At 38.7% G+C, this 23,996-nt stretch overlaps 1 protein-coding gene across 2 annotated transcripts in view; it reads left to right on the top strand.

Annotated features, from left to right (window-relative positions):
* Nucleotides 1–23,996, top strand: part of LUZP2 (leucine zipper protein 2) — a 317,377-nt gene that overhangs the window by 4,902 nt on the left and 288,479 nt on the right. The window lies entirely within an intron of this gene.

Here is a 23,996-nt window from a genome sequence, read left to right as displayed (position 1 = left end):
CTCTTTATTGTTAGAAAACATATCTATTTCTAAATATTGCTCTTGTAGAAATCTGTTCATAACCTTCCTGCAGGTTTCTAGGAGCAGTTCTAAATCTGGTCCTCTCTCCTGCCTTGAGGCCACCTAAGTCATGTTTGTCTCTTAAAGGAAGAGTCCTTGTGTTTGGTGTTTTCAGTTTTGTTTTGTTTTGTTTTTTTTTCACAGCAACTAAGAATAGGTAAAAGTTTTCTGAGAAACGTATTTAAAATTAGATGACCTGAAAGGTTTAAGGAGGACTTAAGTTACTGTAAAAAAAACATTGTAAACCCTTCCTTTTAATTTCCCTAGCACAAGATGCATTTGGGTCTTTTTATTACTTTAGAAGTCCAAAGCTTCCCAACTTGCTTAAATGCTTTCTGACAGTTTTGAGAAGTGCAAAATATACTTCGCGATGCATAAAGTATTCCACTTTTATCGCCTGAGAAGATCTATGCATTCCTGTTACATCCAGTTCTGCAGAAAACAGAACATGGCTTCTTTGCTAGTTACAATAGCTCAGCACTCACTATTTTTTTTTCCCTCTCTCTTGCTCCATCTCTCTCCTCTCCCGCCCCAGTAACTTAATCATTCACAGCAGACCCAAAACTTCATTGATTTAGGAAACTTGGATTCAATCCTGAATATATTTCCAGAACTGTCAATGTGGGGACTTCTTAGGAACAGGTGGAATATGGGGCTGTGATTCAATTAGGGATTTATCAAAAAGAGCTGGAACCGCCTAGATGTGTTTACAAAAAGCAGGTTTGTGTATATTATGTATATTCTGCACCTGTTTCTTCCCTCCTCCTCCTTGCTCTGGAGCTGGTCTATGCAAAATGTGTCTGAGTTTGCCGTTTTGGCACTTGATCTTATTTTGACGTCATGTGAAATCCAAGCACAGGAGTAGCAAGGTAATAACGAAGACATTGTTCTTAAAACAAAAAATAAAATTCTTTATATCTTGCTTTCCAGACTTTTTTTTATTTATTTTTTTCCCCTTTTGATCAGAAATGGTTGTTGGTTTAATTCCCGAATTGCTGGCAGGCCTACAGCTGCTTTGTAAAAGATCTGACAGAGCAGACGTAGGACTAAAATATAAGCAGCTTGGGGAAACACAGCATAGGCAGCAGATCAGGTAAGAAGAATAAACCATATGTTATTGCTACTTCCAGAATCGTAATGTCATTGGGTTGATAAACTATTTTCTACGTAAAATGACTTAAGAGGAACATTTACACTCTACTGTATTTTGAATAGAAGTAGGCTTACTCCTAATTCTCTGGGGTTTTACAATGAGTCTGTGAACAACAGGAGGCAACTCTGCAGATTTTTCCCATTAAATTCATGCTGGTACGTGCTTGTCTCTATTATATCTTGGATAATGATTGCTTCCCAGGTGCAGAAGTCAGGTTTTGGATTTCAAATATACATGAGAGAGGTATTTTGGCTAGGAAACAATAGGTCTGTTGCTATGATGAGTATGAGACGTGATACTCAAAGATTTCTTGGAGCCTTTAACTATTTTTCAGATATCATACAGATATTGCCAGGGAATGAAAAATACCTGTTTTCCAAAGACATACCGATATCACATCATCACAAACGTGTCCCTTTCTTCAAGGAAGGTTTTGAAGACTCAGGGTGGAAAAGGCCAGTTCCAGGCCATTTGAAACAATGTCTCTTGCCATGCTGTGGTGTCCCTGCCAGACCCCACACAATCATCATCACCGCAGGATGAACAGTAAAGGGAACAAGGAAGACTTTGTTCGAGAACGTTGCTAAAATTCACAACTGATAATGATGACTGATGCGTAGCAGCGGTAGCATAAGGTCATAGGAAGGAAAAAAAGAAACAGCAAAAATCTATCAGTGATTGCTTCAAGAAGACATTGACTTCTTCTGGAAAAAAGTGCTCCTTTTTATGTTACCACTGTTAATGAACTGAGGGTGAAAGGAAGGCAAGGCATTTTGTGGTGTGACAGCTAAAAAGGGGTTTATTTTGTGTTGTTTCACTTACTGAGTAGGGTGTGGTGAGAATGGAGCCTTCTCCTAGCAAAAGCAGACTGTACCCTGAGGCAGTGATGTTTTTCCTGCTCCAGGCGTTTTGGAGGAGGAGAGGAACAGAGGAACAGGGGAAATGAATGGAAGTGGGGGGAAATGCAGAGTACTTAGCCCTTTCCAGATGTTCCCAGACATGAATTTGTCCAGTGGGTAGTGAGTAAGAAAAGAGATATTTACTGATCCTTTGCTTTCCTGATACCTGTCCTTCTATTAATTTACCAGAGGCAGGTTTAAGTGTAGGATCAATCAGGTCTGAAACCAGAGACACAACGCAAAAAAACCACTCAGTGTCCTGTGCAAAATGAATGAATTAACTGATGATCTGACTGAAGGAAAAATTAAGTTTTCATAACTTAATACTTGTGCCCAAACTCAAGGAGAGGTGTCTTATTTTCCAAATATGTAGGGATTATTTCTATCCTTGCTTTTTATGTGCTTTTTCACATCAAGTCCTAGCTGTACCAAAGCAGATTACTCTAAGTACCCTTGTGGGATTTATACTTAGGAATGTAAATAAGCTGAGCATCAAATGCATAATAGTCCAGTTCAGTCCTGAGAATTTTCCAGTCTCTGGTGTGAGAAGTGTGTTAAGTTTGGCTGAAGTGCAGATCTGCCTCTAGTTTTCCTGTTCATCTGAACAATTTGGACTTTGACTTGTTTGTTGTCTTCATTGCTCCACGCAAAGCATTATAGCAGCAAGTACAGGCAACTGGTGGTGGAAAATGAAATTTCTACTCCAGTCTAAGAGGCCAAAAGCTAATGGGCGCACGAAAGGCATGCTTACTACTGCTACTTGCTGTTCTTGCTGTACAACAAGATTGTGTTGCACTAAAGGAGGAAGTCTAAGGGTTAATTCATCGTTGGTTCTGAGCAATGTATAAACAAGATTTGATTGTGATGGAGGTGAACAGTTGGGAGAAGTGACTAATCTAATTAGGCCTACAGTCAGGGTAAGGCTGAGTGAGTAATATCGGAATATAATAAGGCAGAATTTTGAATTTCAGGCCAGGAAGGGATAGGGGAGGACTTGGAGAGCTACTCTGCAAGTCAGTAATAGGCTGGAAGAGTGCAGAAAGAAATGAAAATGTTCAGGAGAAACTCTTGTGTACCCAAAGGCTGTGCATGAGTAACACAGGAAAAAAACAATCCAACAGTGTTATCAGTGAAAGGGTGAGGAAGCTGGGTAGAGAAGTGCAAGAAGCAATTAAGAGAAAAAGTATAACGCTTTGTTCCAGGAAGAGTGCAAAAGCTGACAACGTGAAAGCATTTGGGGAAAATTGCCATGAAACAGAAATGAAATTAGAAATTACATGGAAGTATAGGAAATAAAGAAGCACTCTGAGGTGTGCCTGTGTGCTTGTTTACATGTATAGACACGTACATACAGAAGCTTGGTCAGGTTTCTGAAGGACAGTGGGAATAATCTAATTACGCTGGAGACAAAAGTTTCCTGGCACCTTTAGCTATTTGTGTCTCTTAGTGCTTTCAGGAGGGTTGCTGACAGAAGGTCAGTAGAAGAAATGAGCTTTTCATGCTAGGGATAATGAAATATTGCTAAATTCAAAAGTGCACCAGAAATCTTTAATCACATGCTAAATTTAATTTGTGAAGTGTTAAATGTGCTCAGGTTTTATTTCAGGCTCCTGAAGCTGCGTACTGAAGTACTTGAATCATTGCTAGAAAGTAAAGAACGTTTCAGGAAACCTGTAACTTTATGTTAAAGTCTGCGGTTTTTTTTCCTTTGGAGACAAAAAAGAAAAAGGAATGGGTCTGCTTCTATAGTCTCCAGGTGCTCATATGTCTGGATGTCCAATTCAAACAAAATGACTAGAAGCTTAGGATTTCAACTCAAGAGTGACGTAGTAGAAAGAGTTGCTATTTTATATCACATTAAACTACTTTGGTGCCACAGAAAATGACCTTTAGCTGGCACAAAAGAACAGATCCTGACATTCTCCCCACCTATTGCCTTCAGTGGGAAGACCTTTGGAGTAAGGAACAGCTCAGTGTGAGCAAGAACCTCAAAACCAAGCCTTACAATAGATTGAAATCCTTTGATGAGTCAAATTGTAATAATGTCTTTCATTTTCAGGTATAATTTTTTACCACTGAAAAATTTCTTATTTCAACACGGGCAGCTTAAAGTGGAAGTCAAAATATGAGCAGAGATAAATAGTGCTGTGTGAGCCTCCAAGGGATGTCCTAATGCTAGAAATTCTCCTGCAACTTTGTGCCAAAGTATTACTTTATAATCTGTCAACTGTTTAGCCATAATTACAGCTTCTCTATTTTGTCCCTACATGGGAATTTGTTTCTTTTATAATTTTTAATTTCCCAGGAGCTCTCATTAAGGGTTGAAACCATTTGCTTGATTTCCCTTTATTAAATATACTGAAGAGTCAGCTGTCTTGGGAATAAAATACAATTTCATAATTAGGACTATGTGCTTATTCGCTGTGCTAAATTTCTGCTTTATTTTTATTTCAGTGTCTTCTCTGAAAGTAAACATTTAGGATGGATAAGTAAAGTTGGAAAGAAACAAACCTTATTCCAGACTTATCTCCCAATTGTTTTATTCTTTCTTGGGTAACGTGTATTTCATTTTGATTTATTTATAAAATTAGTTGGGTAACGAGGAACAGATTTGGAGTGAGTGAGAAATGTTGACCTTGTGTTGAGAGCTCTGCATGACGACAAAAATAGCTTTTTTGCTTTTCAGGGTCTGCTCTTGTCCTTTGTTTTACAGCAGTTAATTTCCGTAAGTACGTTTTTTCTTGATCTAGTAAAGATAGAGCATAGCAGTAATGAAGCACCCAGCTGAGCTGAATATTCTTGCAGTACATCTTTAGTCTTTCTATCAACACTTTCGTGGGGTTTGAATGCTCTTTCTGCTCTAATTTAATATTATTACACCTTATTTATATTCTGGCATCATCCCCAAAACCCAATGTAGCCTGTCTGTCCTACTGTGATAATGCTGTGCGTGGACAGTGATCAACATGTGGAAATTATAGTACTGAGAATTGCAGACATTTGCCCAGGGCCGTAAGTGGAGGTCAAAAATTCATCTCGCTTAATTACATATTGGTTATACAACCACCCAGACAGTGTCGCCTCTGTACCTAAACATGATGCTCTTATTCTGAAGTCTTCTTTTCCTCCCTAATAAAACAGTTGCCTTCAAACCCAGACTCAAGGCTTTTCGTTGCTTCCTGTTATTAGAACTCTGCTTGTTCTAATGATCTTCATATCCTACATCCCTTCCCCTGTTGCTGCTTTGTGAGTTCCCTTATGCAGATCTGCGTCCTCTCAGCACTTATAGCCGCTTATTTATTCACTCATTAATTCAGTAATACAAAGGGGGATTTACAGTTACAGGCACTTCTGATGTGAAAATGGGTGAGAAAAGAGGAGACCAGATGCCTTGAGGACAGCTTCTTTGGTTTTGTTGCTTTGTTTTTCAGGCTTTTGCACCGAGCATACTTGGACAGTCACAAATAAAAAGGGAGTAGAACGGCCAAAAACACGAGAGAAAAATCTCTAACGCGCTAGCCCAGAGGCTGACACTTTTTAACGGTTTTTTTGACAACCCATAAGAGGTCATTGTGTGACACCTACATTTGATAATCTGCTCTGCTTGGTGAAATTTCCAGCACAAACTTCTACATCAGAGAAGACTCTTTCTATTTTCAAGTGCCGGATCATTGGGTCCAGGAGAGGTCTGTAGGTAGCAGTAAGTTGAAACAAGCATTTCAGCTGCCATAACCTCCCCAGGGTAAAACACGGTGTGGGGAATGTGCTATATCGCTTTCTGTACCACAGTATCTATGTGGAAACTGCAGATGTCCTTGCAGCGGGAGCCTGAAGAAAAGGCTGGGTCCTTCAGGAGAATTTTCTTTGTGTTAGTCCATCAAGAAAGCTGAATTAATTCTCTGTTTCTCTTTAGAGCTTCCCATCTGCTGTGTGGCTGTGAATAACAGCGATGGGGAGAGCCAGAGAAATGCTTTGCTAGCCAGCTGAGAGGGAGAACTTTGGAGTGCAGATTAAGAGAAAGGTTGTACAGCCAGAGCTTTTTCTGCTGTCTCTGCCTTGAGCTTAGACAGCTGGAGCAGGGAGCTCTGATGGATCTACTGGAGGCAGTTTGGGGAAGTTCTTGAGAATTAATTACTCTTTCTTTCGTTTCCCTTGGGTCTGGCTTGCAGCACAGAGTTTTTGCTGGTGACATGTGTGGATAGGCTGGGAATAAATGATATGTCAGTGGAAAGGATTGCTGACACTTTTATACAGCCAGTGGATAGAATCCTGGAGACTTTCTCAGCCGCTCCATTTCATCATGAGAACTCTTTCTAAATACATGCACAAATAGCGATTCTGGTGAAGATGCTTTATCCTTGCCTTTAACACTCTCCATATCTACATGACACGCTTTGCATCTGAGATGGTATAACTTTCTTTTGGTGAGGCTATTTAAAGCCCTGGATATGAATGTTTTTCTCCTATGTGAAACTATTCACTGGTGTAGCTCAGAGTACTCTGCAAACACTTCAGCTTTTCATTATATTTATTAGACCTGCGATTTAGTAGGGTAGGTTATGTGTAAAATTTACATATACTTAAATGGATATCAAGAAAAGCTGTAAATTATTCAGATCGATCAGAAAGGGATCAAAAAATATTGCCTCTCAAACTTATATGAGTAAGCATTATCTGCTGCGGTCCCTGCATTCCAGATACTTGCTTATAGAGTAGACTCTAGAGCTGTAACTGAGGTGCCCAAGTCCCTTTGCAGAGCAAATAAAAGGGGAAAAACTAGGGAATCATTTCAAAGAATGGTCTTATGAGGCTTCTTCTGATTCCTAGGCATTTTTGGTTTTTTGTTTTTGTTTGTTTTTTTTTTTTTTTTTTTTTGGGGGGGGGGGGGCGGGTGATGGCGGGGTCTAGGGTCTGTACCTGTAGGATCTCTGTCTCTTTCAAGTTGTCTTTGCAGCCTGGAGTCCTTAAATGAGATGAGGGGTCCATAAGCCTTCTAAAGAGCCAAGCAAAGGAAACTCTTCCCTTTTACTCCACTTGCTGAGTTTTAAAATGAAATTAACATCCTCTTGCCCTATCCCTGCCTACCTCTTCCCAGAGTCTGGAGTGGAAGATGGGGCTTTTACAGTCATGGAGGTTAACTGCGGGTCTCTACAGCCCATTTGTTACAAGGCACTGCCTGCTGCTTTCTGCAGTGTGGCAGGGATTCAGTTTTGCCTGGAAGCTCCTCATAAAACACCTTGTAGAGGCAGCTGGCACATGTTCCCTTTCCGTCAGTCAGGGGGCAGATGAGCATCTCCCAAGGTCAGGGTGAATTCGGCATGCTTGTCCCTGCCCGGGGCACCTCAGAGGTGGCAGTCCTTGTTGCAAAACTCATCGGCCACTGCCACTGGGTCATAGATAATTCAGGTTTGTTCATTTAAGATCTGTGAAGGTGCCAGACATCCCCATTCCTACAGTGGAAGAATACCTGTATCCTGTTGTTTTTGTGGGTTCCTTTTAAGTTTAATCATGAGCTTAGCTTAAACATGAGTTTTGGCTCTCTGATGGAGCTCTCATGTGCTGGCAGAGCCTACGTGGCACCTGAATTTCAGTCAGTGAGCTTGCAGCCCTTCACTTGGGGAGCTTGCCTGAGGGTAGCGAAATGATCACTGTTAGTCACTTGGTGGCCCTGACTGCTAGATGCTACTGCTCAGATGTTCCTTTCCACCAGCACCCTAATACTTCCAGTTATACCTATAAAATTAACTTCCTGGATGGCTAGAAGTACTGCGTTCATTACTTCAAAAAAACCCATCTCTATCCCTGCTGCTACTATCTATTTACTATCCTAAGGGGACAATGAAGTGATAATAAAGCATATAATTTGCTTGAAATGGTAGGAAAGAAACTAGTGTAATGGGGATCAGTAACTCTTCCTTTTTACAAATGAAAAATGGCAGAAGCAGTGAGAGTGGCAATCACTTATATTTGTCAGATTTATCTGGCTTTAGGTCTGGAAATTGGGTTCTGAAGTGCAGAAGTAGATCTGTGTGAATCAGTGCAGAGATCATCAAAACCAGAAAGAGCTCACAGGAGGGATTCTCAGTAATCCTTGTGAAGCTATACTAGTGTTTCTCCAGGTGTAGCTACCAACAGCTTCCCAACCCCCTTATTAATGAGAATAGTATAATTGGCTTTGTAAATTATGTATTAGAGGATGCATCTGCATGCTGCCACATTTTGCCAAGTAATAAAATGGTTGCGGATTCGAGTTTTTTAGAAGGTATTATTAATAAACAGCAGTTGAACTAGGAAAGCTAAGCTGCCAAGACTCCATAAGCTCAGGTGCAATTTTTACATGTGTGTCTCAAAGTGGGTCCACAAATCTGTAAGGCCCCGCTCTCATATTCAGTCTGTGTTTTTTGAGGTAAAGGTAAAATGAAAACACTGATGAGCGTACTTAGGGATGTAAGGGAAGAAGCTGTTTGAACCTTGTTCTGCTAAAGACTCTCATCAAGCAGCACTGCATTGCATGAGCAACCACATTAATATTATACTTAAACTAGGAAAATTGTCACGGTTTCCCAGTCTTGCATCACTTTTAACAGGAGTGTCAAGAGTAGTTTATTTGTGATGACGCCTGCTGAATGCTTGTATTAGAGATGACATTAAAATCTCTGGTATCCTCTTGTTAGCCTATTCTCCTTCTGATGCATTGGATATATGGGCTTGTAACGGTTACCCTTCAAATAGTAGCATGTGAAACTGAAAAGAAATGTCTGTTCCTTTTACTGTCAGATGCAGAGGACAGAACCACTAGGAACTAAAAAAACCCCAGTCAATAGTAACATGCTAACGATTGTCTGGAAACACATTATAAAGAATAGATATTTATAAGCATTTTTTAAATTGGAAGGCAATGGTGTGTATGGCCCTGAATATATAAAACATTAAGGCATTAGACATTGGTTAAATGCTGGAGTAAAGCTGAGACATCTGATAACTGCAAAACTGTTTATTGCTAGACATATTCCAATGAAGGGAGCATTACTCTTGAAAAGATAAAAGAATACAATGAGCTATAACATAAAGTAGAAAAAATATTCTTTCCCCCCCACCCCTACCATAAGGTTTAGAAAATGTGGTGTTTCTATTTTCTTAGGCTATCCAGTGACTTGATTTAGAGGAATAAAAAAGATGAATTGTGTTTGGGTCTCTGTCCTCTTTGCACAAAATCATCTAGCAACTGAATCGATTTAACTGAACTACAGTGCTCAGCTCAATATAGAGACCTATAGCACATCTACCAGGAAAATTAAACCCAGGCAAATAAAACCCCTCTGGGATTTCGGCTTAGATCACTTCCATCACCTCAATTTTAAAATATGGAAAAAAGGAATTCTGAGAGGAGAAATACAAAAGACACAGCAGTGGTAGTGCTTAAAAGGTAAGGCATCATTACAAGTAGAGAGGTGTTTTAAAGAAGGCCACTTTAGACTCTGGCTGGTTGACAGTTGCCCAATTCCCAATGAATGCACTACTTCATCTAAAGTAGTTCAGACTTTATGTTCTTATGATTGGCTTCCAGCAATTAATGTACAGCTTTGGGTTCTTCAGTTAAATATTAATAGTACTTCTTGGAATAGTTCATACAGTGTCTTATGCCCATGTTTCTGTTACCTGCTTAACTCTTCCAGAGACATAAAATGTCATAATGAGTTACTGAGACCTTTTTGTATGGAGAATTTGCATGGATTTTCTTCCTTAGATATAGCTGTAGTACCTGGGTTAAGTAGTTCTCAGCTTCCATTGCATGAACAATGCATACAGGAAGAAATTCCAGAAGTGAGCGTACAGCATCTACTTATTTACAGCAGTGGTTTAATATTGCATCTGTGTATCTCAGTGTAAAAGACTTGAGTAGCCCATGATTCCAGAGCGTTGTGTCTGTCACAGTCCAGCCACAGGCTCTCCAGAATGGTCTTTTGCAATTTCATATTGTTCACTTCTGATTTTAATTAGGTGAAATTCTTATATACTATGTGACAACTATATACAAAGGCCTTAAAGTAATTTACACTAGACTTCTGCCTTAGTCTCTGTACATGACTGGTACATTCTGACCCACTCTGTGAGCAAGCTGAAAACTAGAAAAAATGTCACGCTGATTGCTGAAGCAAGCTTTGTGCTGTGGATTATGCTCGTTATTCATAATTATCTTTTTGTGATTAGTCACCTGAATGGTATTCTGTTTTTATTCTCCAGTTTGGGTGATCAGAACTGTAAGGGAATATGGAGTGGTAAGGAAAATAAAAATTTATGGGACCAGAATCCATTTATTGCAGCAAGGTTTAGGGACTATGCATTATTATTTCTCCTTTCAAATGGAAAGTCATGAAAAAAGAAAAAAAAAAAAGAAAAGGAGAGAGGTAATTGGAATTCAGACTTAATTTTCTGTATGAAAAACCATAATTTATCCAAGCACTAATATTAAGAAAAGGGAGGGAAAGGACATAATAATGTGATAAATCTGGTTTTCTAATTAATCTAAATGTTGAGAACTATATCTCTGCACTATAAACCTGACTTTTGTTAATAGCACAGAATAATGATGTTTCAGTCACTCAGGAAACATTTTTTTCCCTTACTTAAAAAGCAGCAGCGTTGTTTGTTTTTTTCCTGGGGGGGTAGGGTGGGGAATCTAACAAGAAATTAAACGTGAGGAAATCTGGGGAAACAAGGAAATGTAAGTACTGATATGATCTTTTCCATCACAGAAGCATTTTCTGTTTGGGAGTTCTTTCACATACTCTCCTGCTACTTCCCCCCACCCCATTCTTTGTCTAAAGTTCTAATTTCTTGTTCCATGGCGGCGTATAAACCCGGGAGCAAAAGTATGAATAGCAAATTCACAGCAGCTGTAACAGCAGCTATTCATTCTGAAGTCAGCCACTGTTTTGTGCCATTTGCTCTAACCCAAACGTTCTGACCCTTATTTCCAGGCCAGTCATTCCTACTGGTCCAAACACTCTATGTCTCACCTGGTTGTAGAGCTGGCCCTAAAAGATTGCTTACACTGCCTCCTCGGTGGTCTCTCCTGTTTGTCCCCTGCTCCCCAGCAGCCAGCCGTGACAGCCTTGCTGCTTGCAAACAGCTCTGGCAGGTTGAGCCTTCAGGAGATGGGAAATGTGAGGGCAGCAGTTATTTGAACAGTTTCATAAGGCTTTTTAAATTAACCGCTGTGTATGCAGATAGAGAGGCAATTATAGTGAAACGGCGATTGGAATGAAAGCTGAGAAGCACTTAAAGAAGTTGTTCGTCATCTGAGCAGGAACAGAGCTGGTAGGTTTGCTTCTCCCAGTTCCAATAGAGCTATTACAGCCTTGTCATTATACGATGTAAAACTCTGCCTTGTACAGCTTCGTCTTCACTGTTCCGTTAGCATTTCCAAATACATAGAGCGATGCTGTTGTGTTAGATCAGTTCATCGCAGTCTCCATTTTTGGACTATTTGCCTAGGTTTTGTCTTCATTTGCCTTCACAAATGAATACCGCCCAACGTTATTACCTTTGTCACGTCTTTCTCTGTTAGATCACAGTGACTGTCGCTTCTTTTTAATTTGAAGAGCTGTTTTGGACAGTGGAAGAAAGTGGCTATTATGTTTCACAACGAACCCATTTGGAGTTTGGTTGTGAAAAGATATTTTAGTGAAATAGTCTCATAACACAGGAAGAAGATGAGGGAGAAGGGAAAATCGGGTGAAAAAATATAGCTGCAAAATCAACATTGTAAGGAGAACGTGTACTGGCAATTACACTTGGCATGTAATGTGTTCTGTAAAAATGAGCAAATAATTTGCAATGAATAATTCAGTTTACTAATTTGGCCATTGATCATTCTGTGGAATGTTTGCAAGAAGGCTGCAGTGTCCTTGAATCTCAACTGCATGGGAATAAGGTGTCCCAAGAAAAAAAAAAATAATAAAGTTCAGCATTTGTTGCAAAGACAATGCAAAGGATGTTTCTGTGTGCTCCTTCAGTGAGGGCAACACGTACTGTTATTGAGCTTGTCTGAGTTTATCCTTCAGTAAGATGTGGCCGAGGTATAATACAGGAAAAGAATGGCTGAAATCAGAGTGTTTATTAAGAAGAAAAAAACCCCAGAAGTATTATGTAGAATTTCCAAGTTCTAGAGTTATAACTTTTTCATGTTGAAATAAAATGGGAAAATACATTGTGGGAGCTGGAACAAAGAACTCTGCTAATTAGCAGCAGTAAAAATAACTATGCCTTTCTTTTGAAAGTAATTGTATGCAAAAACAGAGCTTGTATACAAAGGGATAATTAACACAGAAAATATATAATTACATACAAAGGAATAATTAAATCTGAAGTCTTAAATGCATTATGAACAACTGCTACAAGAAATCACTACTTTTTTGGTGCCAGTAGGAACAGTAAGTTTCATCATGCATCTATTCAAGCTCATTTGTAACTGGTGCTTTTCCTCTTAAAAAAAATAAAAATAAAAATGGAGGAAGGAAGTTTCCCATAGGAAGGGAACGAGGCACCTTAGCAAGGTTATGTGAGATGAAGGGGAGTGGCACTGTCTGCAGCTTACTCTTTCCTACCTCATGGTGTAAAGCCTTTATTTTGGTTAGTAGTAAAGTCATCTTATAATGAACTACCAGTGCCTACAGAACCTACCGTGAGCTGTACCACACTCAATGGGAATTTCAAATCACGCTGCTGTCAAAACTCCTGATCTTTGTGGAACTGGAGCCATGTCTTTACCCAACAAAATCTGTCGGGTCCTAGGGAGAAGGATCATCCTACCCTGCGCAGGGCTCTGCCCGGCTGTTCCTGCTACCCAGCTGCAGGCAGGTCTGTGGAGGGCTCAGCTCTGCGCAGCCTGAGGGGCTGTCAAGCACTTGAGGTTTGTGCCTAAAAATACGCTGAACTTTGTGCCTGTTTCTGTGGACTGGGGCCTGGACGGTCAGAGTTTTGCCTGATGGAGCCCTGCAGGAAAACATGTCGGTTGACTACTTGCAGTGAAGTGAAATGATTCAGGGCAATTCCTTAGGAACAGAGTGTCCATATGTTTGGTTTCACTCAGCTGCAACAAGCAGCTCTGCTGTGTGCTTTACACTGTGCTTTACTTTTTAGATCAATCCATGGCATCATTTGCTGATTATAATGGGCAAAGAAAGCTAATCCCTCCGTGAATGACATAAATGACTGTGATAAAAACCAACCCACCTACCAGCTAAAATTTTGATCAGTAAACCATTCATGGAAAATAGTGACAAACAGTAAAAATATTGATAGATCAGAATGTCAAAAGATTAAAAATCAGTGGGACTACTCATAAAAAAGGTGCTAGTGTGAAACCTTAATTCATTCAGTCAGAAAATGAGCTTCGATCTGTACGGTATTTAGGTACCCAGTTTCAGTTGGATTAATGAGAATTAGAAGCATGAAGTTGACTTAGACATCTTGCAGTACTAAGATGTTTGTGAACTTTTGATTTAGTAATCTCTGGATATCCCTGGGCAATTGCAATTTAGTTCAATACTTTTTTTTTTTTTTTTTTTTTTTTTTTACCTGAATATCTTTGAGTCCCAGAAACGTTATTGTCTCTTGGAATAATTCTTCGCCTAAGCGTCTGATGGAAAAATAAATGAAATTGTCCCTTCTGATTCTCTCTTTAAATCTTTACTATAAGAATGAGTTATTACCCAGTTTACTGGGTAAGTTATGGGGTTGAATGGTATGTGTTTGTAGAGTATTCTGTTCATTTCTAGGTAAACAAATTACAGGAAAGTAATGGCGAACTACAGGGAAGTCATAGTTCAGGCTAAGAGAGTCAAATACATCAAATGGAAAATGCCTCAGATGAGCTGTATGATAATAGAGGATTACAACAATTTTTTGAAAATAGCTATGTTGTAGGTAAACAGGCCACATATTAAATGTGCAAGGCAAAGTACAAATTAGGGCAAAGTACAGTTTTTTACACATTCATGAGATTAATGTCATCTAAAGAAGAAAATCCCTATTAAAGCTTTCCTTAGGACTCAAACTGACATGCCGATAGGGTTTCCTGACATTTCTGAAGCTCTTCAGATGACCAAATTCAAGATAAACCAATGATCTACATGTTCTACTTATTCAAGTTTGATCCTGAATAACTATGCTGAATTGGACTGGGACCTCAAACAGGAATAGCAATGCTAAAACTGTGAAATCACTGCACCACAAAGTTTTGATACTTTCACTGTTCACAATTCCTACTGATATCAGGGTTGCTGGATCCAGCCCTAGATCTCTATAAATTGGATGAAAAAACTATTAAAATGCTCTTGTATGATACTATCTCTCAGTGCTTTTGCAGGAGGTAAAATATTTATTTTTAACTAGCTAATCAATGCTTCACACTTCAGTTTGCGGATCTATAGAAGTAGTGATGCCACAGTATTGCTGCTGCCTAAGCAAAGTCCTAACACAGATATAAGACCCCTCAAACGGCAGCTACAACCTGAAAACCTTCAAAAGGCTTTGGATGTAACAATATGGCTGTTAGAAACCAGAGATGGTTCCTACAAACGCTTGATTTAGATGCAGTGTTTGTGCAAGAAGATTTAGTGAAGGTCAACTTAATTTCATAAGGTGTTATCCAAAACCTTAAATTTTGCTCTTCAGTTCCATAACTTGTATATCATTTTAATAGAGTTCAGCTTCTACACTAAATAAAAGATGAACGGGTTCCTGGGGAATAAATGTGTTTGGGAGACCAACAAACAGAAGTAAACACATACAGTAGAACTTGTCCCTGGACAGGGGAAGTGTCTAACTTGTTCTTTATTAAAAACAAAGTGGAAATATTGGTAACTGAGGGATATGGGAGGGATGTCTTTGTTGCTTTAATGTCCAGATGTGCATTAAAATAACTCTGGATAGATTCTATAAATTTTGGGACAGATATTCCAAATACTCAATGCAGAATTGCAACTGCAAATGGAATTCTGTGGAGAAAGAAACTTGCGAATTCCAATTTGATGGTTTGTTCTTTGCACAACCTTGTTTTCCAAGAAGGCCAGTACGATCTCTGATTGACCTCATTTTCTTGATCTGGCCTTAGAATAGAGCTTTGACTTTTTAATGATGTGCCAAAATACAGGATTCTACATTGCTGTGACTGAACTTGGAATAGGCTAAAAGTTTAATGTACATAGCTTTATTTTGGTCTGAAGCATGATGTTCTGGGATGACCTTTAATAACACTTCTGTGAAGCTCTAGTAGGAAACTGAATTACCAAAAAAACCACCTGAGCTCACTGTGACAGACTAAACATAACTAGAAAATAGTTGTTGGCTGCAACTAGGAAACTGTCAGCCAAATTCAGCCCAATACCATTTACTGCCATGTTTCTCTATTTTATACTTGGAACAGGAACCTTAGCAGAAATCCTAAGGTTTACTGCTAAATTAACTTATGTCGCCCTGTAACAATCAAAGCAGATGCCAACTATTTGGATCTTAAAATTTGCAGTACAATGTGATTTTTACCTGCCTGACTTTGGAAAAAGAAGAACAGCTCCATTCTAGGGCTCTGAGTACAAGTTTGTTTACATGGTCCATTTTATTTCTCTAATAATTTAAGTGAAAACTTGATTTATGAAATCTTGATTCAGGGAAGGAGTAAATATGTCTAAGCCAAACCACAGGAGTAGTCTTAACCTCCTTAGAACCAGTGCATGTGTTAGGTGGCATACATAATAAATTTATAATTTTGTAATAAATACATTTACACATTACTTATTTCCCACTGAAACACAGTAAAAACAAAGCTTTAGATCCTCTTAGTCTGAACCAAAACACTCTGTGATCTCAGTGGTGAGGAATGCCTACCTGATACCCTGCCACACTAACAGCATGTTGGACAGATTGGTTTTGTTTTCATCTGAAATGTTTCGTGTTCCAAGCTGGGTGGTGACAGCACATGATTAGTACATTCCTCCTGCTGCCTTTTTCATGTTGTCTTCTGCTTTCCCAATGCTTTCTCTCAGTTTCAGGCTATCATCCCAAAACTTTCCCTTTCTTTTTTCCTTAGGTTAGGGATCTGATCCGTGATGTGGAGTCACTTGGCTTTCCTTAAATGTATATAACCTCTTATATTCTATTGCTTTGACAAATTTGTGCCCTGTAAAATCAAAGAAAACCTTTTTAGTTCAGTGGACTTTGGATGAAGTCTGGAGTATACTTCCTGCTTTTCCCACAAAAATGGGTGCTACTGTATGTGGAATGAAGGATGTCTCTGCTAATTCTGGCTTCCCCCACCATAAGCAGTATGAGTGATACATGGGTGACTGAGACCTTGCTCAGGGCAGGGTCTGTGTCTGCAAAGACTCGAATTTAAATGATTGAATGTGAGGTTTGGAGTAAAATATTCCTAGTATCTGTCCAAACTTTACACTGGATGAGGTTCTAGACCTTGCAGGACAGCAGGTGATGTGCTGTTGCCAGCCTGCTTCTGCTCCCCTTCTGTCTCCACTTTGAAAAATGAAAGCGATTAACTAGTCACAAAGTACTTTTAGAAAATTAGAATTTTTTGGTGGATGGGCTTTCTGCATTGTTGCAAAGCGCACTTCCAAGTGGTGTGAAAAGGGTATTTTCCAGCACCTTTGCTTCCTGCCCAGGCCTGTCTGGAGCTCGGGATGCAGAGGGATGTGTCAGGAGTGTAATTTGGTGCCGAGCCAAAGCAGAGTCATATCATCAGCTTTTGTTCTTTAAACTCAAAATAGTTTTTCTCAAATCCTTACCTTGTTCTGTGTAATCTGTAAAACCAACTGATGTGCCTTCCCCCAGCTGCAGCAAGTATGAAGCTTTAAAATCTTGGTGTTATTCTTGTGTTTCAGCTTAGTTTTAGTTGTTGTGGAAGAACGTTAGTGCAGTCAGAGATGTTTTCTTTTCCTTCCCGTTTAAGCAAGAGTGCCACAACTGGTAAACCCAGACAGAAACACTGGTGGATTGATCACAACCTTCTTGCAATAGTTGTGAATATTCCTGCAGTCCTACAAAGCTGTCACACTTTCATATATGTGCCATGCCTTTCTTCTGCTGTATTCACTGTAATACAGTGCTGGTAGCTCTTTTAAATAGAAAAGTGGAAGAAAAGCCTGAAAGGTCAAAAAAAAAGTAGATTCTTAAAGGCACACTAATTCATGAGAATTCATGTGCTTAGCAAACAGCTTCCTGAAGCCTCAGTAAACAGGAGGAGGAAAAAGGGGAGGGGAAAAAAAAAAACAGCTACAAAATGAGATAAATTAGTTATGATTAAGGAAATATCCTGGTAGAAACTAACAAGAAACCTAATTGAAGCCATTTATCTGCACAGTGGGTTCATTAACGCTGCTGCTGCTATTTGGGTCGATATATCTGCACATACAAGCTCATGGAAAGTTTTGATCTTCTACTTCGGTTTTTGCAGTAAATAGTTGAAAGCTTTAAGTTGCAGAGGTGTTCAAGTAAATTAAGCTTCAGGACATCCTGGTCTTATATTGGTTTTGTTTCCTCTAATACGTGACTATTTGTTTCTACCAAGGTGAAATAACATACCTTCATTGCAGACATCTGTATTTTTTGTTCCTTTGGCTCCTTTCCCAAACTGTTCTTTGATAGCAATGCTGTCCCCAGAGAGAAGGAGAGCACAGGCTGTAGGATTTACAGTTCTCATGTGTGTGGGACTGCCAAAAAAGCAACCATGTCTAGAATGGTTTGCATCCTGAATTGCTAATGGATTATGTTGTTTTAAAATAGATTAGATAATGTTATCCGAATGTGATTTAAACTTCCATTTTTTTAATGTATCTCACTCTATGCAGTTCTGATATTACAAAATGTTACTAAAATGTCACATTACATTTAATTATTACTGATAACTGTTCCAGAATTCCAAAGATAAGGCAATAGCCTTTCAAAAATAATGGAGTATAGCGAGCTTTATTTGTACTTGTTTGGCTTGTCATTTTTTTCGCCACAATTCATAACTCATCAGCCAGTGAGATGAGAAAAATATATCAAATATTCCATAGTAGTTTTTAACATTAAAAAAAAAAACCCTTCATATTTGCACCTTGAAGGCAATCTATGTTTCCAGCTGGGATGGGATATGGTGTTAACTGAACTGAAGTCACATTTATAATATATTAGTAAGCTAATAAAAATTAATAAAGAAAACTATTTCCCTTCTTGCAATGTAAACGTTACCAAATGCACTTTAGCACATACATCTCTATGTAAACAATTAGAATTTGATAACGAAATCTCATGCCTGTATACCTTTCAGGATTTGCTTCACGACCCTGTTATTTGAGAAAAGACTAGAAAATAAATATTGGAACCTTTTAGTAGCAACTTAATGTTGTGTTTTCTCTAAAGAAAATTTTGCCCAGTAGTTCATTATTTCTTTAAACTTCCAGTCAAACTACTAGACCTGAAAATTAAATGAATACTTTTATAAATTAGTATATTTTTTTATAAACAAGAGTAAGATCATTCATCATAACTGATGAACTAAAGTGTTTGAAACTTGTGAACTATTAGCCTAAAGGGAGCAACGGTAGCTGAGCTTCAAGATTTCAGATATTTTGCATATCAAAATGATTAAGGAGGTAATTAGCAGGAGAAAGTGCTGTCAATACAGGGAGGTAATGGGCTGTATGGAATTGTTCTGACTCTGAGGCCCAGCGTGGTCTTTCAGAAGTGAGAGGCCAGCCACCACGGAAGGGTGTTCACACTTTTCCTTCAAAGCAGCAAATGAGGTAGTGTTTTCTGAGCCGAAGGACGTTACTGTAATTCTGGGTGATAAATTAGGTTCTGATAGCGACTAATAAAAACAGTTCCATAGCTATTTAAAGCAAAGGAAATGGCTAAGAATCCAGATGGGAATTATTCGAATGTAGGTTTCGGTGTCTAATAAAGCATGATCCGGAGAAGCTTGCAAAGTGTGCAAAACCTCCCTGCAAACGGCCGGCACGTGAGCTCCGCGGCCTATTGCACCTGATCGTTAAAGCTCTCTAACAACCGCTGGGAGCCCTGTTCTGCATGGACTTACAGACACAGGCATTTCAGTCCTGCAGCTCGAGCTGAACGCGTGATGAACTTTTCTGTCAAAAGCCTAATCCTGTAAAGCTGTTACTATGGACATCTGATGAAAATCCACTCAAGTGGATGAGAGACTTTTAGCGTTGAGGTCTGAGAGGAAGGCTGAGTGCTCTGCAGCGTTTCCATTTTATGAAGCTTATGTCATTTAGTTATCCAGTCCTACTAAAGCACTAAAGTGGGCACTAGACAGGTTTATCACTGGGCAAACCACACCAGTAAGATGAACAGGTTGTATCTCTAATTCAGTGTACATTGACACTGGAGTTTCAGAGAAAAACAAGAAAATAATGTATTAACAGTTCTGGGATTCCACAGGAAAACTTGTCAGTTATTTAATGCTAAAAGGTGGTTACTGGGGGGAATAGACAGTATGAACTTGTATTTAAACTATAAGTTAATGAGCTTAATTTTTTTCATGTATTAGCACAACGTGCCTAAATTTACAAAAGAGAAATGCACGCAGTACTGAAGATGAGAAATGACTATGTTTCTAACCAAACCTTTCCCTTCAGCTACCCATCCACTGATTTTCTTCTTGAGATTTGGGCAAACCTCCACATTAGCACGTCTGTTTCAGTATAGAGCTCACCTAGCTCTGAATGGGGGCTGCTGAGCTGTCTCTTTTTCTCCTTTGTCCTCCCTCTAATGCAATCAACGTGTTTTCATAGATTATTCTTAAGTTATCCCTGAGATAATACAGAACTTAAACCCAAGCTGTAAGAAGTCTCATTTTTTCATTGTTGTTGCTAACATTATACCAAATAGCCTGAGAGGCACTTTTGATGAATGTAGAAACCTATAGAAACAAATGAGGCTTCTGTGAGACAGAGGAAAGTCAAAAGCAATTGCCTAGGTAAATTTCCACATCTTTTTATCCATGGCAGGTGAAAAAAAAAATCATGCAATTAAATATTTACATTTTTTGAAATGTTATTTTAATGCTTGTTATCTCTGTCTCTTAGAATTATATGGGAACATGATTCAGTTTTGTTCCAGTGGGTGGTATGAGTTAAATACACTTTTCTTTGTTCTTCTTTAGCTCTAACGTAGTCTACTAATAGGATGCATAACAGTGGCAAACATACAGTGGGACTGGAGATTTGAAGCATGCTTCTTTTCAAGCCTCTGCATATTATAATGCCCAGTGATATTGCTGTTAAGTATTGACACTGAGCAACAAAGAAAATCTTATTTCTTTTCTTGAATTTTCTTCTAGCAGTCTAAATTTTAAAGAGGAAGCCAGCTTCAAAAAATACAACTGAGAGTAGCTGTATGTGGACTAAAAACCTTTTAAATCTCAAATGATTTTTTTTTTCTCCCATTTTATGCAGAAACTGTATTTGAAAACTAGCTTATGTAGCATCATATTGCATTATGCCATGTCTTAACAGGAGGGCTTTTATGATAACGATGCAGCAGCATGCTGAGCAACTCCTGGGGTCTGGATTACAAGTGTAGATGTTAGTCTGAGACACTTTGGTCCAAACCAAATGTCCACTTATTTCTATGGACGAGCTCTGAGAATTGACGAGGCACTTGCTTGGCGCTGATTCAGATTATGGACACTTTACTGTTATTGCTACTTGCAATAGAAAGAAAAGCTACTTGCACAAATAATCCCTCTGACCAGAGTACCTGCATGACTTGAATGTGGAAGACATTCACAGGTGAATTATTAGCTGCGTGGATGCAAGATGACTGGATATGCTGTTACTCCCTCTTGCAGTGTTCATCTAGGGAGCTCAAAACTCCATCAGATAGTGTTGCTGGTGCTCAGCTCAGCTGTCTGTACATGCATCTAGACACCTTGTTTTCCACACTTTTCATAGAACCATTGACTTTTGAGAAGGTCACCTTGCTCTGTTCAGCTGAGACCCTGGCTCAAGGAATCATTCCTGTTTAAAACCGTGACCCGATGTTTTGTAAAGAAATTTCATTTTGGGTTTTTCTCCTAACGGGAATGTAAACATGCTGTGTCACTTTCCTGAAGGACGGATGATCTTTATAGCTTCTGAGAGAATTGGGAATTGACCCCAGGAAGTTATTATGTTGCTGTAATAGAGATGGTGCTCACTTAGGAATTTTCTCTGAGATGCTGCTGCTCAACTACCAGTGTTATACTGCTTCCCCTTTCCATTAAAATAAAAGACTCAGTCTGGCAGACATTCATTAGCATAAACCTTTGATCAGTGTAATTATCTCTAGACAAAAATTTAGTTCTTTTTTTTTTTACAAATTAAATGAGCAGAATATTATCAATTCAAAAAATGTACCCCCAACCTAATTTAAAAGCTGTACGTAACGTGCTGCAGAATGCTGACAAAGTAATCCTCTTTCTTAAATCCTCTTTCTGTCACTGATTTGTCACAGGTTTGTTTTCATCAGTCTCATAGTCAAGGTGAACCTTTACTTCAAAGATATTTTTTCTTCTTTTTTTAAAAATGACCTCTTTTTTTTGTTTGTTTCCTCCCCCCTCCCCACTAGTAGATTCGACTCCAGCTCTGGAGCAAATTCAGTGAAGTCATGAATGTTACATCAGGGACGAACTTGACCTCATATTCCTTGTACCACTTGTACCACATGTCAAAGTAATGATGATTAAGTGAACATACAAAAATAAAACACCTTTCATTTCAGTGTTCAAACCCTTCAAGTAAGCCTTATTGCTTTAACAAGTTGTCGTCTTACAGTATTTGAGAGGAAAGAAAAAAGCTTGAAGGATGGACTATTTAATTATTTTTTTAAAAAAGGGTTTGGAGAGTAAATTTGGATCACTAATAGGTGCTGAAAAGAGCTGCTTTCAGTTCTGTTTTTAATCTCTGCTTACAGAGATGCCTCTCTAAAAATTGGGGGGGGGGGGGGGGGGGGAATAATAAAAAAAGTGGCTAGTTTGTGAGGCTCCTTCTCAAAAAAGAGTGTGAAATGGATTTAATCAAAAACCTTTGAATCTTTCCCCTGCCTTTTGTTGTCTTTTGCACCACTTTACTTCCTTATTTAAGTCTCTGAAGTTAACTGCCTGCATGCTGAAAGCATATATTTATCAAAACACTGACCACTGTTCTAATCTGTGTTGCATACACCTTTACCGTACTTATAAATTAAATCTTGTGTTTTTTCTGGAATACTTGATGTTGCACATGTGCATTCGTGTCTTGTCTTGTGATGCATTTCTTATGATCAGTTTCTGAGGCTACTGGATTTATTGCCCAAAAGGTATGCATTTTAAAGTTTGAACATATGTTTAGATTAGAATAATATATGAATCTCTGCTTAATGATTTTGGTTCCGCTCTCCTGGTACAATCTAGGAGATGATTTAAATTAAAATATTTCCAGAGATAGAGGTTTCACAGATTCCCTGCTCAACCTGTTCCATTGTTGAATTATCCTCATTATGAAAGTGTTTTCCCTACATCCATCTGGAATGTGCCTTGCTGCAAATTGCAGTTACGCTTTCTAGTCCTTTCACTATGTAAATCCCAGAAGACTCAGATTCCACTTTCTCTCAAACAGCCACTGGATAGTTGAGGACGTCAGTCACATCCAGCACACACATGCCCTCCTAAGCCTCTTCTCTAGGTGGAACAAGCCCAGGCCCCTCAGCCCCTGCTAGTGCTTCAAGTGCTCCAGCCCTTCACTTGGACTCACTACAATGTATCAAAGCTTACTTTTTTCCCTACACTCAATTTTTTAATATTTTTGCTTTTAATTGGTTTATTAGCATTCTGAGTAGCACTTCCTTGAATTTCTGAGGAAAAAGTCTATTAAAATGTCTTATGGGGATAGTGCCCATATTTTATTGAATACTTGGAAAAATCTATGTTGTATTAATGAAGTGTAATAATTAAGCAGAAGAATAATTGGAAAGCCCAAGTACTTGTTGCACTGAACTACTCTGTTCTTCTTTAAATTACAACAGAGTAGCATATTCTAAATCTTCAATATAAAAATAAAACTGAATGACTAATCTATGACTTCTGCAGAGCTGAACAGGGCAAGTGTGTGGTTTTAGGGGAAAGAAAAATTGTGATTTTTTTTTTTTTTTCACTCTTCCGTGACAAGACTGACTTTCTAACTGTTACCTCTTTCATGAAAGCTTACATTAAGAACAGAAAGTATGCAATCTTCTCTCCTTGTCACAGTCTCTGGTAGACAGTATCTTTCACAAGTCATATTACGGAATTTCTGGGGGGGGGGAGGAAAGGCAACAAATATGATGGATAAGTGCTATGACACTGCAAACCGTTAACTGTCCTCCCCTCCAGTTTTCTAACATGATTGAAGTCAGGAGCTTTAGGTTTCACTGGTAATGAGATGCAGTCTAAGTAGGCTGCTACCACAGATTTAAAAAAAAAAAAAAGGACTTTTTGTTTTGAAGGCCAAACAAACATTGTGTCAGTAAACAAATTTATCTCTTTAAAGTCTAGCATTGGAGGTGCATAAAAGAATTTAAAAGAATGAGTCATAAATGCACAGAGTATTAGAACCAAGCTTTTCTGAAATGACTGCTATTTGTATGTCCTTCAGAATTTGCTTTTTTAATATTTTCATTGACAACCTTAGCTCAGTTTGTAATACTGAAATTTTTGTTCTGCATTCCTTTTCAGTGTCAGCTTTCTCTGTACATAAATTAAACAGCAAGAAAATGTATGTCATGGCCATTGTTGCAACAAATCAGTGAAAGCTCCCTGTAGCGGTAGTCCAGCTGTGGACCTGATTAAATGAAAAAGAATTTAGAAG

The sequence above is a fragment of the Falco naumanni genome, chromosome 10, assembly GCF_017639655.2.
Source record: "Falco naumanni isolate bFalNau1 chromosome 10, bFalNau1.pat, whole genome shotgun sequence".
In the NCBI taxonomy this organism is placed as follows: Eukaryota; Metazoa; Chordata; class Aves; order Falconiformes; family Falconidae; genus Falco; species Falco naumanni.
Note: the sequence above shows the minus strand (reverse complement) of the source record. Positions and strands in the feature narration are given on the sequence as shown.